Raw genomic sequence first — 11,366 nt, forward strand, 5'->3', positions numbered from 1 at the left:
AGAGCAAAATTGTAAAGAGCTGAAATAATAGCTCTAGTGTGAAAATGTCATGACAGCTCCATCATTAACATAATATCTAAAAACTACTTAGAAATATTTCAGCATATCAGATCATGTCAAGCATGTCAGGTCTTTCAATTATCTGAGTAGTCCAGTGTCTACTCTTCAGGTCTACGCTTAAGTGCACAGTCTGTTGCAAGAGTAGGTGTCTGAATCTCCTTTTCGGTGGCGCTCTTCCACTGCTGGAGAAAAAGATATCCTGTAAGATATCCTATACTTTTGCTTTAAGAAAGGAATCTTTGTTGTTGTTCTGTAAAGATCATTTTAGAAGGAGTTACACAATAGCAAATCAGCAGAGAATACAGTCATACTCACATAAGCTACCTTAAAAATATCATTCTTAGTTTAATGAGAGCTTTGAGTTTCAAAGAAAGAAATGCACTAATACAGCATTTCCTCACCTAGGCAATAAACTCAAGAATAAGTATGTTTTTAAATCATCCATCAACTGTGAATGGAGAAATAATAATAAGAAATCCTATACCTACATTTTTTTCCTGTCAGTGATCAGACAGTTAAAGCCATGACCTGCCTGTCTGAATCCAAACACCAAACTCTTTTGTTATCCATCAAAACATCACTGTCTCTAGTAGGGAAACTGACCTCTTCAAATGTCCTTCCAAAGAAAATTGTTCCAGCTTTTACTCTTTAACCGTACCGTAACAGCAAGCACCTGTCTCAGTGATTCTGCTCTTTTGTCTAGTATTATATTGTAAACTATAAAGAGAAAAAGACTGAATTGGATGTCTTTGCTGTTGTAAATTACAAAAAGAGGAAATCTAGTATCGATAGTCTCTAAACAGTAAGACTTTGAAATAATAAGCTGCAGACCGCTGCAAGGTCTAGTGCAGTCAAATGCTGCCGTGGAATGTTCCTGTCAGGTAGTAAGAAATTATTTACACTCCCTGGCCCAATCTCAGCCTCAGTCCATTAATTATGTTTTTTCTGATTATGTGGCATACATGGGAAAAAACAAACAAACCAGCAATATGTATCTTTAACAGAAGAGCTTTCTGAACTTAAAAATTATAATAAGATTGGAAAGTTAAGAAATATTAGAATTAGATTTTTTACTTCTGTATGAATTAGTAGGCTAAGTAATATGCATCTTTTTTTAGGATTGGAAATTATTTCTAGCCTGTGCGTATCTTCTTTATACATATGATCTGACTTCTGATGCAGAAAGTTTCAAAGATACCGTCAAATCTCAATGAATGATAGCTTTTTAGGTCTGTTTTATATAATGCATGAAATCTGAGGTTGTCATTAATCATACACATCAAAGGTAGAGAAGGGCCCTTCTTTCTTTTGCTGATGCAGGTGTTAAATCCAAGGGTTAGGAATGATGGCTCTATCTATCTATTTCTATTGCTTTCAGACTGATACTCACAGTAGTCAGACTCCTGCCTTCCACTCCCTCTGCTCGCAGGGTGGAAACGCACACATTGGCATGACTCTGAGTTAAGTTCTAGTCCTGCAACCCCATAATCAAACAGCTATTTTAACTTGAGAAAAATACATCATTTTGTAGATCTTTGTCAGCTCAAGTTTAACAGACCTAAAACAGAGATGTTCCCACACTTCAGTTGGCTCTATATGCTTACCTTTTCTTCAGCCAACGTGACACCACCCCCTGTCACTCATGTCCATACAAAGTACATCATCCTCAACTCAGAGCTCTCTGCAGATCCTGTCACTAAAGTTACATCCTAAAGGTTCTGCGTAAAACATATCTAACATATGGCTTCCATATCTGCCCATTCAGCTAAAATTCTGAAGGCTCATCTCCCTTCTCATTTACGTCAATATTGCTTTCTCTGGTTTAGGAAAATACTATACTGATGTTACCATATATATTTTGAATGATTTTTCTCAGCTTTACCATGTTCCTTTTCCATTTTTATTCCTCTAGTGAATTCTCCTCTGCTGCGTCAGTCATAAATTACTTGGTTTTGATTTGACGACTCTTCACAGATTACTCTTTCTTGCACCTGCCATTTCTTAAGGCAGATGACATTTGCCATAGGAATTTGTTTCACACAATGCATTAGCCTCCTGTTCTCTGTTAAATTTTCAGACAAGCTTTTTTTCCAGGCATCCTTCATACTTAAAATGCGTTCCATATAAACATCTGCAAAACTAGTTTATTTTTTCCTCTTAAAACACCCTTTCACCCATGCTGCCCCAAAATGTTGTAATGTTCAATGGACACTCTCTCTCATATTGTCTTACGGTTTACTTGTACTTCCTTGTCATATCTATATGCTTCAGTTTCTTCTTTTATGCTAATATTTCTGATCTCTTTGGGGCAGGCTTAGTATTTCCATGTTTGTGTCATTTTTCTGTGTATGATTTATTCCAGGTGTAGCAGAATTTTGGGTCATGATTTAAGCTCCTAGACATAAAAGCTGTATAAGGAATATTAACAATTATTATCCTGTGACCTTTAGATTGTGAACTCATCAGAGAAGCTATAGTGTCTTTGTAAAGTACATATAATTTGGGCCACTGTATAAACTAATAATAATGATAATATAAAGAACTATTAAAGCATGAGAGCATAGAGGTGTTGTACTGGTTCAAATTAAGGGCCCATCTAACCTAAGCGGACAGCCAGAGAAAAGCAGGAGCAGAGCAAGCATGTATGATGTTTCTACTGATTTCCCAGCTTCCAATTATTTTCAGTTGTGCAAATTTCTTGATCCTGATGTGGTTTGTCCATTTAGTGGCCTGTAGTGCGTCTTTCTTCTAAGAAACTTTCTTCTAAGAATTTGTCCAGTTTCCTCTTAACCCATGCAGAGTTTTTTAAACATCACTTGGCACAGAATTCCACAGATCTGCTACCTTAAGTATGAAAAAGATTCTTTTGTTTGTTTTGAACCTGGCTCCTGTCATCTTCTATCATCTCTTCTGAGTGCATCTCTTTCCCAGGCTGAAGACTCTCAGCCTACTCAGTCACTCCTGATAGGGAAGCTGTTCCATGTCTCATCGTCCTGTTTTCCTTCTCTGAACCTTTTCCAGTCCTTGCTGTGATGAGAGGACAGTAGTATAATGTGGGCAAATAATGCATTTATTCAGTTGTATAATGACGTTTTCTGATTTGTCCTCTTTCCTGTCCTAGTAATTTTTAAGATTTTTTTTCTTTTTTTTTCTTGGAGTGTATGGGGTGATTGACTGGTACCCTGCACTGAACTGACACTTTCATAAAACTATTCTAATCTCAAGGTCTTGTTCCTGAGTGGGAACAGTCAGCTCAGAGTCCATCATTTTACGTGTGAACCCAGGATTGCCTTTCCCCAGGAGCATTGCTTTCTTTACATTTATCTACACTGAATTTCACTTTCTTTGCATTTGTCTACATTGAATTTCACCTGCCATTTTATTTACTGCCCAGTCTGATAAGAGGTTACACCATTAGTATTTTGGCTGTTTCATCCCTGAGTTCTTTGAGAATTCTTGAATGAATCCCATGTGATAGTGGTGGTTTCTTAGTACTTTATCATAGTATTTTATCTTTTTTCTTAATATTTTATCTATAGCTAATTCCACAATAACTTCTAATTCAGACAGATCCTCTGCTAAGCCCTCTTCCCCCACAAAATAGCATTCTAGTATGGGACTCTCTTCATTTCTTTTCCACAGTGAATACTGATGCAAAGGATTCATTTCCCTGTCTAAGTACACGTGTCATGCCAATCGTCAACTAACCCTATGGACTCTCTGGCATGTTTCTTGCTCCTGCTGTGTTTGAAAAATGATTTAGTACTAGTTTTGATTCCTTTATCTAGTTGATCCTAAAATTCTTTCCCCGTTCTGCCTAATGAATCATATTCTTACATTTAATCTGCTAGAGCTTATGTTCCTTTGTATTTTCCAACTTTCTTTTATCTTTTCTCTGTCATTTCCATAGGTGGTAAGCACTGGTGCTGTGATACCAGTACAGTGTTCTCGAGTACCTTAAATGCTTATGAGAATTAAATTCCTTAGACTATCCCTTTCACATATCTTATGAGAAGCTTCCTCATTTTCTGTATGTCCCTTTTGAAGAAGAGCAGAACCAGGGTGGATTTTTTGAATTTTGTTGCCTTTGTAGGAATGTTGAAAAAGTACTTGGTCACTGTCACAGAATAGCATTCAGCTGTAAGACTTTGATTAGATCCTGCTCGTTATTCAGTACAAAGTCAAGGTTTGTATTTTCTGATGTGAGCTCACTAACCACTTATTCCACGAAAGAGTCATTCATAATGTCTAACACTTTCATCTCTGCTTTACATCTCAATATGATGTTCATCCAATCTGAGTGGGGGTAATTGAATTCTTTCATACAACTGTATTTCCTGCCTTGCTGCCTTCTTGATTTTTCTCAGAATATTGCAGTCAGTGTTGCCCATTCTTTCTCAGTGGTTGTTAATAGAGACCCAATACTATATTTGTCCAATTGGAACAAATCCATACAGATTCTAAGGTACTCAGTGAGGTGGTTAATTTTTTGATTTGATTTAATACTAATTTCTTTAATGTATACTACTACTTTGGCCTGGGCACAACTTATTCTGTCTCCTATGTGTATTTTGTGTCTTAGTACTCAATACAGTGTATAATTGCTTGTCTTCTTCCCACCAAGCTTCCAATAGGTCTGGTATTTCATTTTTTTTATTTAAGGGAAGACATTCCCATTTCTCTATCTTATTTCTTAAACTTTTAGCGTTTGTCCATAAGCACATGTACCTCAGTTTTGTTCCCATCTTGGGACCTCATTTAAATAACACTCAGTTAGTTTTCCATTTCCCATTTGAGTATTTACATCTTTTTATCTATCCTTCACTTGAGGATACAGAACTTCTGAGTTTTCCTTTTCAGCAGCATCACCATTTTAGAACCATGTGTTCTTGTGCATTTGTGAGCTCTTCCCCAGTCTTCAGTTTAAACACTCCATTATAACTTTCTAGATTTTAAATCACATAGTATGACAAAGCAACACACTTTGTCAGGGCCCAGAGTGCACCAACAGGCTCCGCAACCTCTTCACCCTCCTAGAGGGATTTGGCTGCCTGTGCCCAAGACCAGCGGTGATGTGGTGCCCTGTGACCTTGGATCAGACTCTGGGGAAACAGCTGGGTGAGAAGGTGCCGGGAGAAGCCTCGCTGGTGCCCTCTGCCCTTTGGCTTGGGATCTGCGTTTAAGCTCAGGCCCTCACCCATGGTCCTCACCTGGACTACATTCTATGCTTGTGCCTGGCCTTGTACATCACTGATCCTGACCCACAGACTTGAATTCCTGGCTCGACCATGGACCTGCCTCATCGCTATGTCCTTGGCTGGCAACCTTCAGACCACTGGCTGACCCTGGTTACCATTAACCTGCTCTCCTCTTGTTTGGGTGCTGTGGTACTGTAGCCTGTTGGTGAGGACACTGCCTTGCTTGCCTTGTTGTCACCATCAGCTCCTGACTCACCTTCCCTTGTGGAGCAGCTCCCTCTTGCTCCTCCCTGCACACTTATTGGTCCCCTGGTCATTCAGATGAATTTCAGCTACAGTACTCCTTTTATTCTGAAACTGTCCTCCATTCAGGATGAATTTGCATTCTTCTTCCTTATGCCATCCAATCAAGGCAGTAAATCTCTGCCTTCCACCTCTTCCCATGGTCCCGTGGGGTGCAGGAAGCATTTTACATAATATTATCATAGAAATCTTGGTCTTCAGCTTCCTTCTCATTTGCCTAAATGCCCTTCCCTTTGTCATTAGTATTCATGCGCACCACAAGCAGGTGCCCCCTCCCAGCACTTCTTAGGACCCTACCCAGATTCCTTCGGGGGATTGCCACCTGGTAGTCACTGTGCAGGCCTCTTTGGGGTCACGGACCCAGCCATTTATTTGTGCAGTGACAGATTCTTCCACCAACACTGCCTTCCTCTTCCTCACAGCTGGGAAAAAAATTGTGAGCAATACAAGAAAAGAAAGTCATTCCATTATTTTTTAATAACCAAAACCCATTCTCTCAACAAGAAATGAAAAATGTGAACAGAAGCCTGTGATTCCCACTGACTTCAATGGGCTCTGGCTCAGGTTCTTAATGACACTGTCTGATACACATTTTCCAGACACTGTCCTTCATCCACCAAATCATTCTGTTGTTTTTCAGAAAAAATCTGGGATGTAAAAAACATCTGCCACAACAAACATAAAAAGCACAGACCTGCTGTTACTAATGGAAAGTATTCTAAAGGCTTGAATTAAAAAAAAAAAAAGTTTATTAATTTTACAAGAATAATTACTTTAAATGTGAGTGTCAATGACTCTTCTCACATAAAGCTTTTCCAAAACAATCTTGTTTTGATCTCCCTGAGGAAAAAACAACCTTCAGCTAGACTGACAAAATCTTTATGAATTGCTATAAAATACGTTCTACTAAAGAGGGTTCTATAGCTCTATAGCAACCTTTTAAATTCTTTTTAGTTATTATCTGTACACAAAAGAAGTTGAGCTGGTCTGGTTTGGATTTGTATGAAAAATTATAATAAAATAATAAAACCAGTAAGCAATAAAGAGAGGAGATAATTGCTAAAATGCACTCTTTATGCTTTTAATATTCTTTGTTAAATAATTGTGACATTTAGGAATCCATTTGTTTCTTTTTCTGATATTCATTATCTCACTGATTAGCACAATGTGTAGCAATGTGTCTTTATTATCATCACAAATTTCATAAAAATTAATCTGGTTTTAATCTGTTTTTACCAAATTATGCAGGGTCTTTTTGAAAAATATATTTTAAGAATTTGAGCTGATTTAAGATCCAATTTATTGCAAAAGAAAAGGCATCCAATTATGCTAGAGTTTCACTTCATCAAAACATCTATACAAAGTTTTTGCTTGTTATTTAATAAAATAGAAAACCAGTCACCAAGACTTGTCTTTGTTAAGGTATGCTGCTGTTAGCATACAGCAAAAATGCTGGCACCTTGCCTGGAAAGTGCAGCAACAGCTGATAGATCTGATCTCATTCTGTGGCTGGGGAGAAAACAGACTACAGTGAAGGCCAGTCTTAATGGTCTGCTACCGTCAATTGCTTGGCAAGGACACACAAGTCTCTAAAAACAGGTACGGGAAGTTGAACTGATTTTGTAAGTCTGGGAAAGAGATTTCACCTTCTTTAGTGGTAGTAGAGCCCCCAGAACAGTCCCTATTAAAGTCTGACCTTCATAAATCTGTGTGTAATTGTGTTTTATATGCTACTGTAAAAAAAAAAAAATCAATGTATAAATATTTAGAAATAATAGTGCTAATTTATTATTTTATATGTCAGTCTCAATTTCAATTATTTCTTGAGAACTGGGATGAAATATTGCAGCTGCAGGATTTCTGAAAAGGAAGCCATTTTTTTTCCATACTGCTGTATTGCTGAGCCAGACTTTTAGAGAGATAACCTGTTCCATATGAAAAAGAGAAAGGCAGATTTTATTTTATTCTACACTGTTCAGTGCATGGCTTGGGGTTAGATAAGTTCTCAGTTTGGGAGGTTTTAGTGGTAGTGAATGAAGAGGGAATCTACTGTCATTGAAATGGTTCATAAACCAGAGATCCTCAAGAGACTTGAGTAACTCCAGTTCCAAACATGGGCAAGACTTCTAGCTAGAAAACCTCGCTCCATCTTCTATGAACAAATTTGTGTGCTAAATATTATCCTAGAGCAATGATCATTTTTATGCTTATGTGGATTAATTAGGCATATCATGTTATAACAGTGATAGGGAGAAATAGCAACAACCCTTTTATTTAACTTATTTAACAGAAAATATCCTAGTTTTAGAAAATAACAGAGGAGCTCTTATTTGCTACAGTCTCTGAAATTTAGAAGGGACGGCATTCTCATTTTTTCTTTGTCTTCTTAAATGTTTCAAAAGTTTAATCTTAATTTTTTTTTTAATTCTAAAAAGATTCTTTTCCCCTTCTCCAACCCCGTTCCCTTTCCAGATGAGGGAGAAAGGGAGAAATGAGAGCCTGGATCAAACTATCTCCCTTTAATACTTCTACTGGAAAGGGAGAGAAAAACAAACGAATATGAGGCCATTGGGATTTTTTTCATCAGACAAGAAATGGAATCAAATTCCAGAATGCTTTAAATGTTTTCCAAGCCCAGGAAATTCTGTAAAAATTAAAATAGAAAAATACTTTTCAATTACACTGACATAATATTTTATTTTTTTTCCATGGGAACATAATGTCCAACCATAATGATGTCTCCCTAGTCACAGTGATGGTAGGGTACGGTTTCACATTAAATCTCAATACCTGTATCAAATTTTGTAGTTATGCAACCGCACAGTGAGCCAGATTAGTTTGTTGATCTGACAGAAAGCCACTCTACCAAAAAAAACCAGGTGGCTCCAACCCTGATAGATGCAGTGCAAGCACAGAGCAAGAATATAGGGACAGGAACACATGGCAGGAGGAGAGCAGGGTCCCTGCCCAGTTCAGTAGCAGTCCATAGTAGAGCAGATCAGGTGCGACACGCTCAGGCTGTGACTACGTGGTCAGTTCAGCCAGGCATGTAGTGAAAAGGTACAGTCCCACTGCCCCCTGCCATTTGCTCCTTCTGGGTGCTTCTTACAGTCGCATCCTCTATGCTGGCATCAGCAATGAGCTGGAATTGAACCAGATGAAAACAAACTTTCTGTTTTGTCTCCCTCCTGCAGCCTCACCTGCAGTGGTGCTGCCACATGAGTAGCCAAGGGCAAAGAATGGATGAAACTGTCCCTTTGAGGAGCACCTTGGACTTATTGTGGATTAAAATGATTGTGTAACTGTGGCCCTAATGATTCTGCATATCCTTTGCTGTTCTGTGTAATAAAATGATATGTCTGTCTGTATTCTCACTACTGTTTATTTGTATTCTGTGACTCAAGGTGGCTCCACAGTACACAGTCTTTTCTGGTGCCCCTCAAGTGACTCTTCTCTCTCTTCCAAATGCCATGCTGTCATGAAACGGGATACTACTAAGCAGATTTAAAAGAGCTATCCCCTTGAAAATAATGCTTTTTTTCCTCCAGACCAAATGGGAAAGGAAAGAGAGAAAGAGGCAAGAAGCAAAAATTCACACTGGCCTGAATTGTTTCTTTCGAGGACTGCTTCTTTTAAAACTCATTGCATTGGAGTTTTCTGAATGTAAATCACATGAATCATTTCAGTTTGGTCAAGTTTTAATCAAAGCTCATTTTACCCTATGAACAAATACACTGAATCCAAGTTTGAGAAGACAGATTATTCTTTTAAAGACTTACTTATTTTACTTTAAAAAATTTAGTTCATCTCTAGAATGGCTTCTGTACATGATTTTTTTTTGTTTGTTTGCTATGATTCTGCTGTGGAGAGGGTAGTGTAAAATGTATTTCTTATCAGACTTATTTTTGTCATCGGTTTTGCTTTTCAGAGGTTCAGCATTTTAAATTATATTTGAAGATACTGATTTTTAAAATTGTTAAGTTCATCCATATCTGTTTTGCATTCCATGGAGAAATGTCAAGAACATTGGGTGCCTGAACACTTTAGGAATACTATGGGTGTTTGCTATACGGATCTTTCAGACAAGTGTTAGTGTTTTGATCATGTCTCAGTAAACAGGGATGTCAGCCTGGAGGAGGTGTTTCTTAAGGGGTGAGTCCCAAGGAGGAAAAACAGATGGGCAGAGACAACATCGATGGAGTAACATCACAAAGTAAACAGGCAGACAAGTTAGACAAATAAGTTTAGTGAAAGAAAGGAGGTCTCTTGGAATCAATTTTTTGGACCAAGGAAGTTCTGAAACAGCAAATAAAAAACAGAACATTCTGTTGTCTTTAATCTGGTTTCTTATGTAATGTAAGATGAAAACAGCATTTTATAGAAAAAAATGAAAGTACTTTTTGAAAGCCCATTTTAATTTAGTTTGCTAACTTGTACGTTCTGCTCGTTCTCAAAGAAAATTATTGATGTCTTAGTACATACAAGAAAAAAATATCAAAATATTCTGTAGTTTTTCCGTTCACATCATTTTCACTTCAGTCTAGAGTTTGCTGTTGAAATGAAATAAATTCTGGCTCAGAAGTCTTATCACAGGTATATATTTCATGCAATCACGCAACGTGAATCTTACAGACAAAGAAGGATGATGGACTCAGTCACACATCAAAACATGTCATTACCCTTCCTCCATAAATATAGTAATACAATTCCCAACATTTAAATGAAGCTGTATTTAAAGAAAGGATAGTATGGGAATAAGGAAAAGGAAAAAAATAAACCCCCTGATAAGCTGTAAATAGCACAGTAAATTTTTAAAAGAGCAAAAGTTTCCGAAAAGCACGAGTAAAACTAGAGTTGCCGAAACAATTACTTTCATGCTCCTTATAATAAAGCTTTTGTGCTTTATTAAACAGAGATGATTGGATACTTTATATGCTTAGAAATAGAACCCTGAGTTTGGTACTAAAATAGATAAATTCATATAAGTGTTACTGAAACGTCATAACACAAAATTGCTGCATTGGTTTTGTCAAAATTTGTGGTGGAGAAGTTATGGTACAATGTAGCACTTTAATCTGCATCCAGGCTGAAATAGGGACAATCTCCTTTCTCCTAAGCAGACTGAATACAGTATATTTCTTCTGTGGCCAAATCCCAGACAGGAGGCAAGCTGGGGCTGGATTTCACATTCTAAGCATTCTGCTGTTTTACAAATTATCTGGATCGAGTACTGAAGACTCAAGTGAATGTGATATTTGGAGATATTTTAAGTGCAAAGAGGTGATGGCTTGAAGATATACTAACTGCTTCTTTATAACAACCTGGCATTATGCCTTCCCATAGAGATTTAGCTTATGTCTAAATTGTACTTCAGGTGGCCAAGCCAAGAAATGTTTTTAAATACTGCCAAGATGTCAATAGTTTGTCCTCAGTTATAAATGCAGCTGCATACAAAATCAGGCTGCTTACAAAACTGATCTGCCCTTGCAGTATCTGACATGATAGCCCTTATAGGAGGAACCCCAAGACTAATTGCTTTTGCACAGTATGAACCATGTGACGATACCAAGAAACAGATAGATATTATGAAGTTCTGAACAAGCTGATCAGGGCTTGCCAGGTTTGTACTCACTGCAGGTCTCCTGGTTGTGCTCTGAGAGGCAACAAAAGCCTGAGCTTTCTCCAGTAACTTTTTCTGAAATGCAGCTGAGGTCTATCCCTGTGCATGGGCTTGTATCTCGAGTGATTTTGGACTAAAACATCCTGAAAGTGTGATTTATTCTAGCTCCACTTTAGGTTGGGATA

The sequence above is a fragment of the Apteryx mantelli genome, chromosome 2 (assembly GCF_036417845.1).
Source record: "Apteryx mantelli isolate bAptMan1 chromosome 2, bAptMan1.hap1, whole genome shotgun sequence".
Taxonomy (NCBI): domain Eukaryota; kingdom Metazoa; phylum Chordata; class Aves; order Apterygiformes; family Apterygidae; genus Apteryx; species Apteryx mantelli.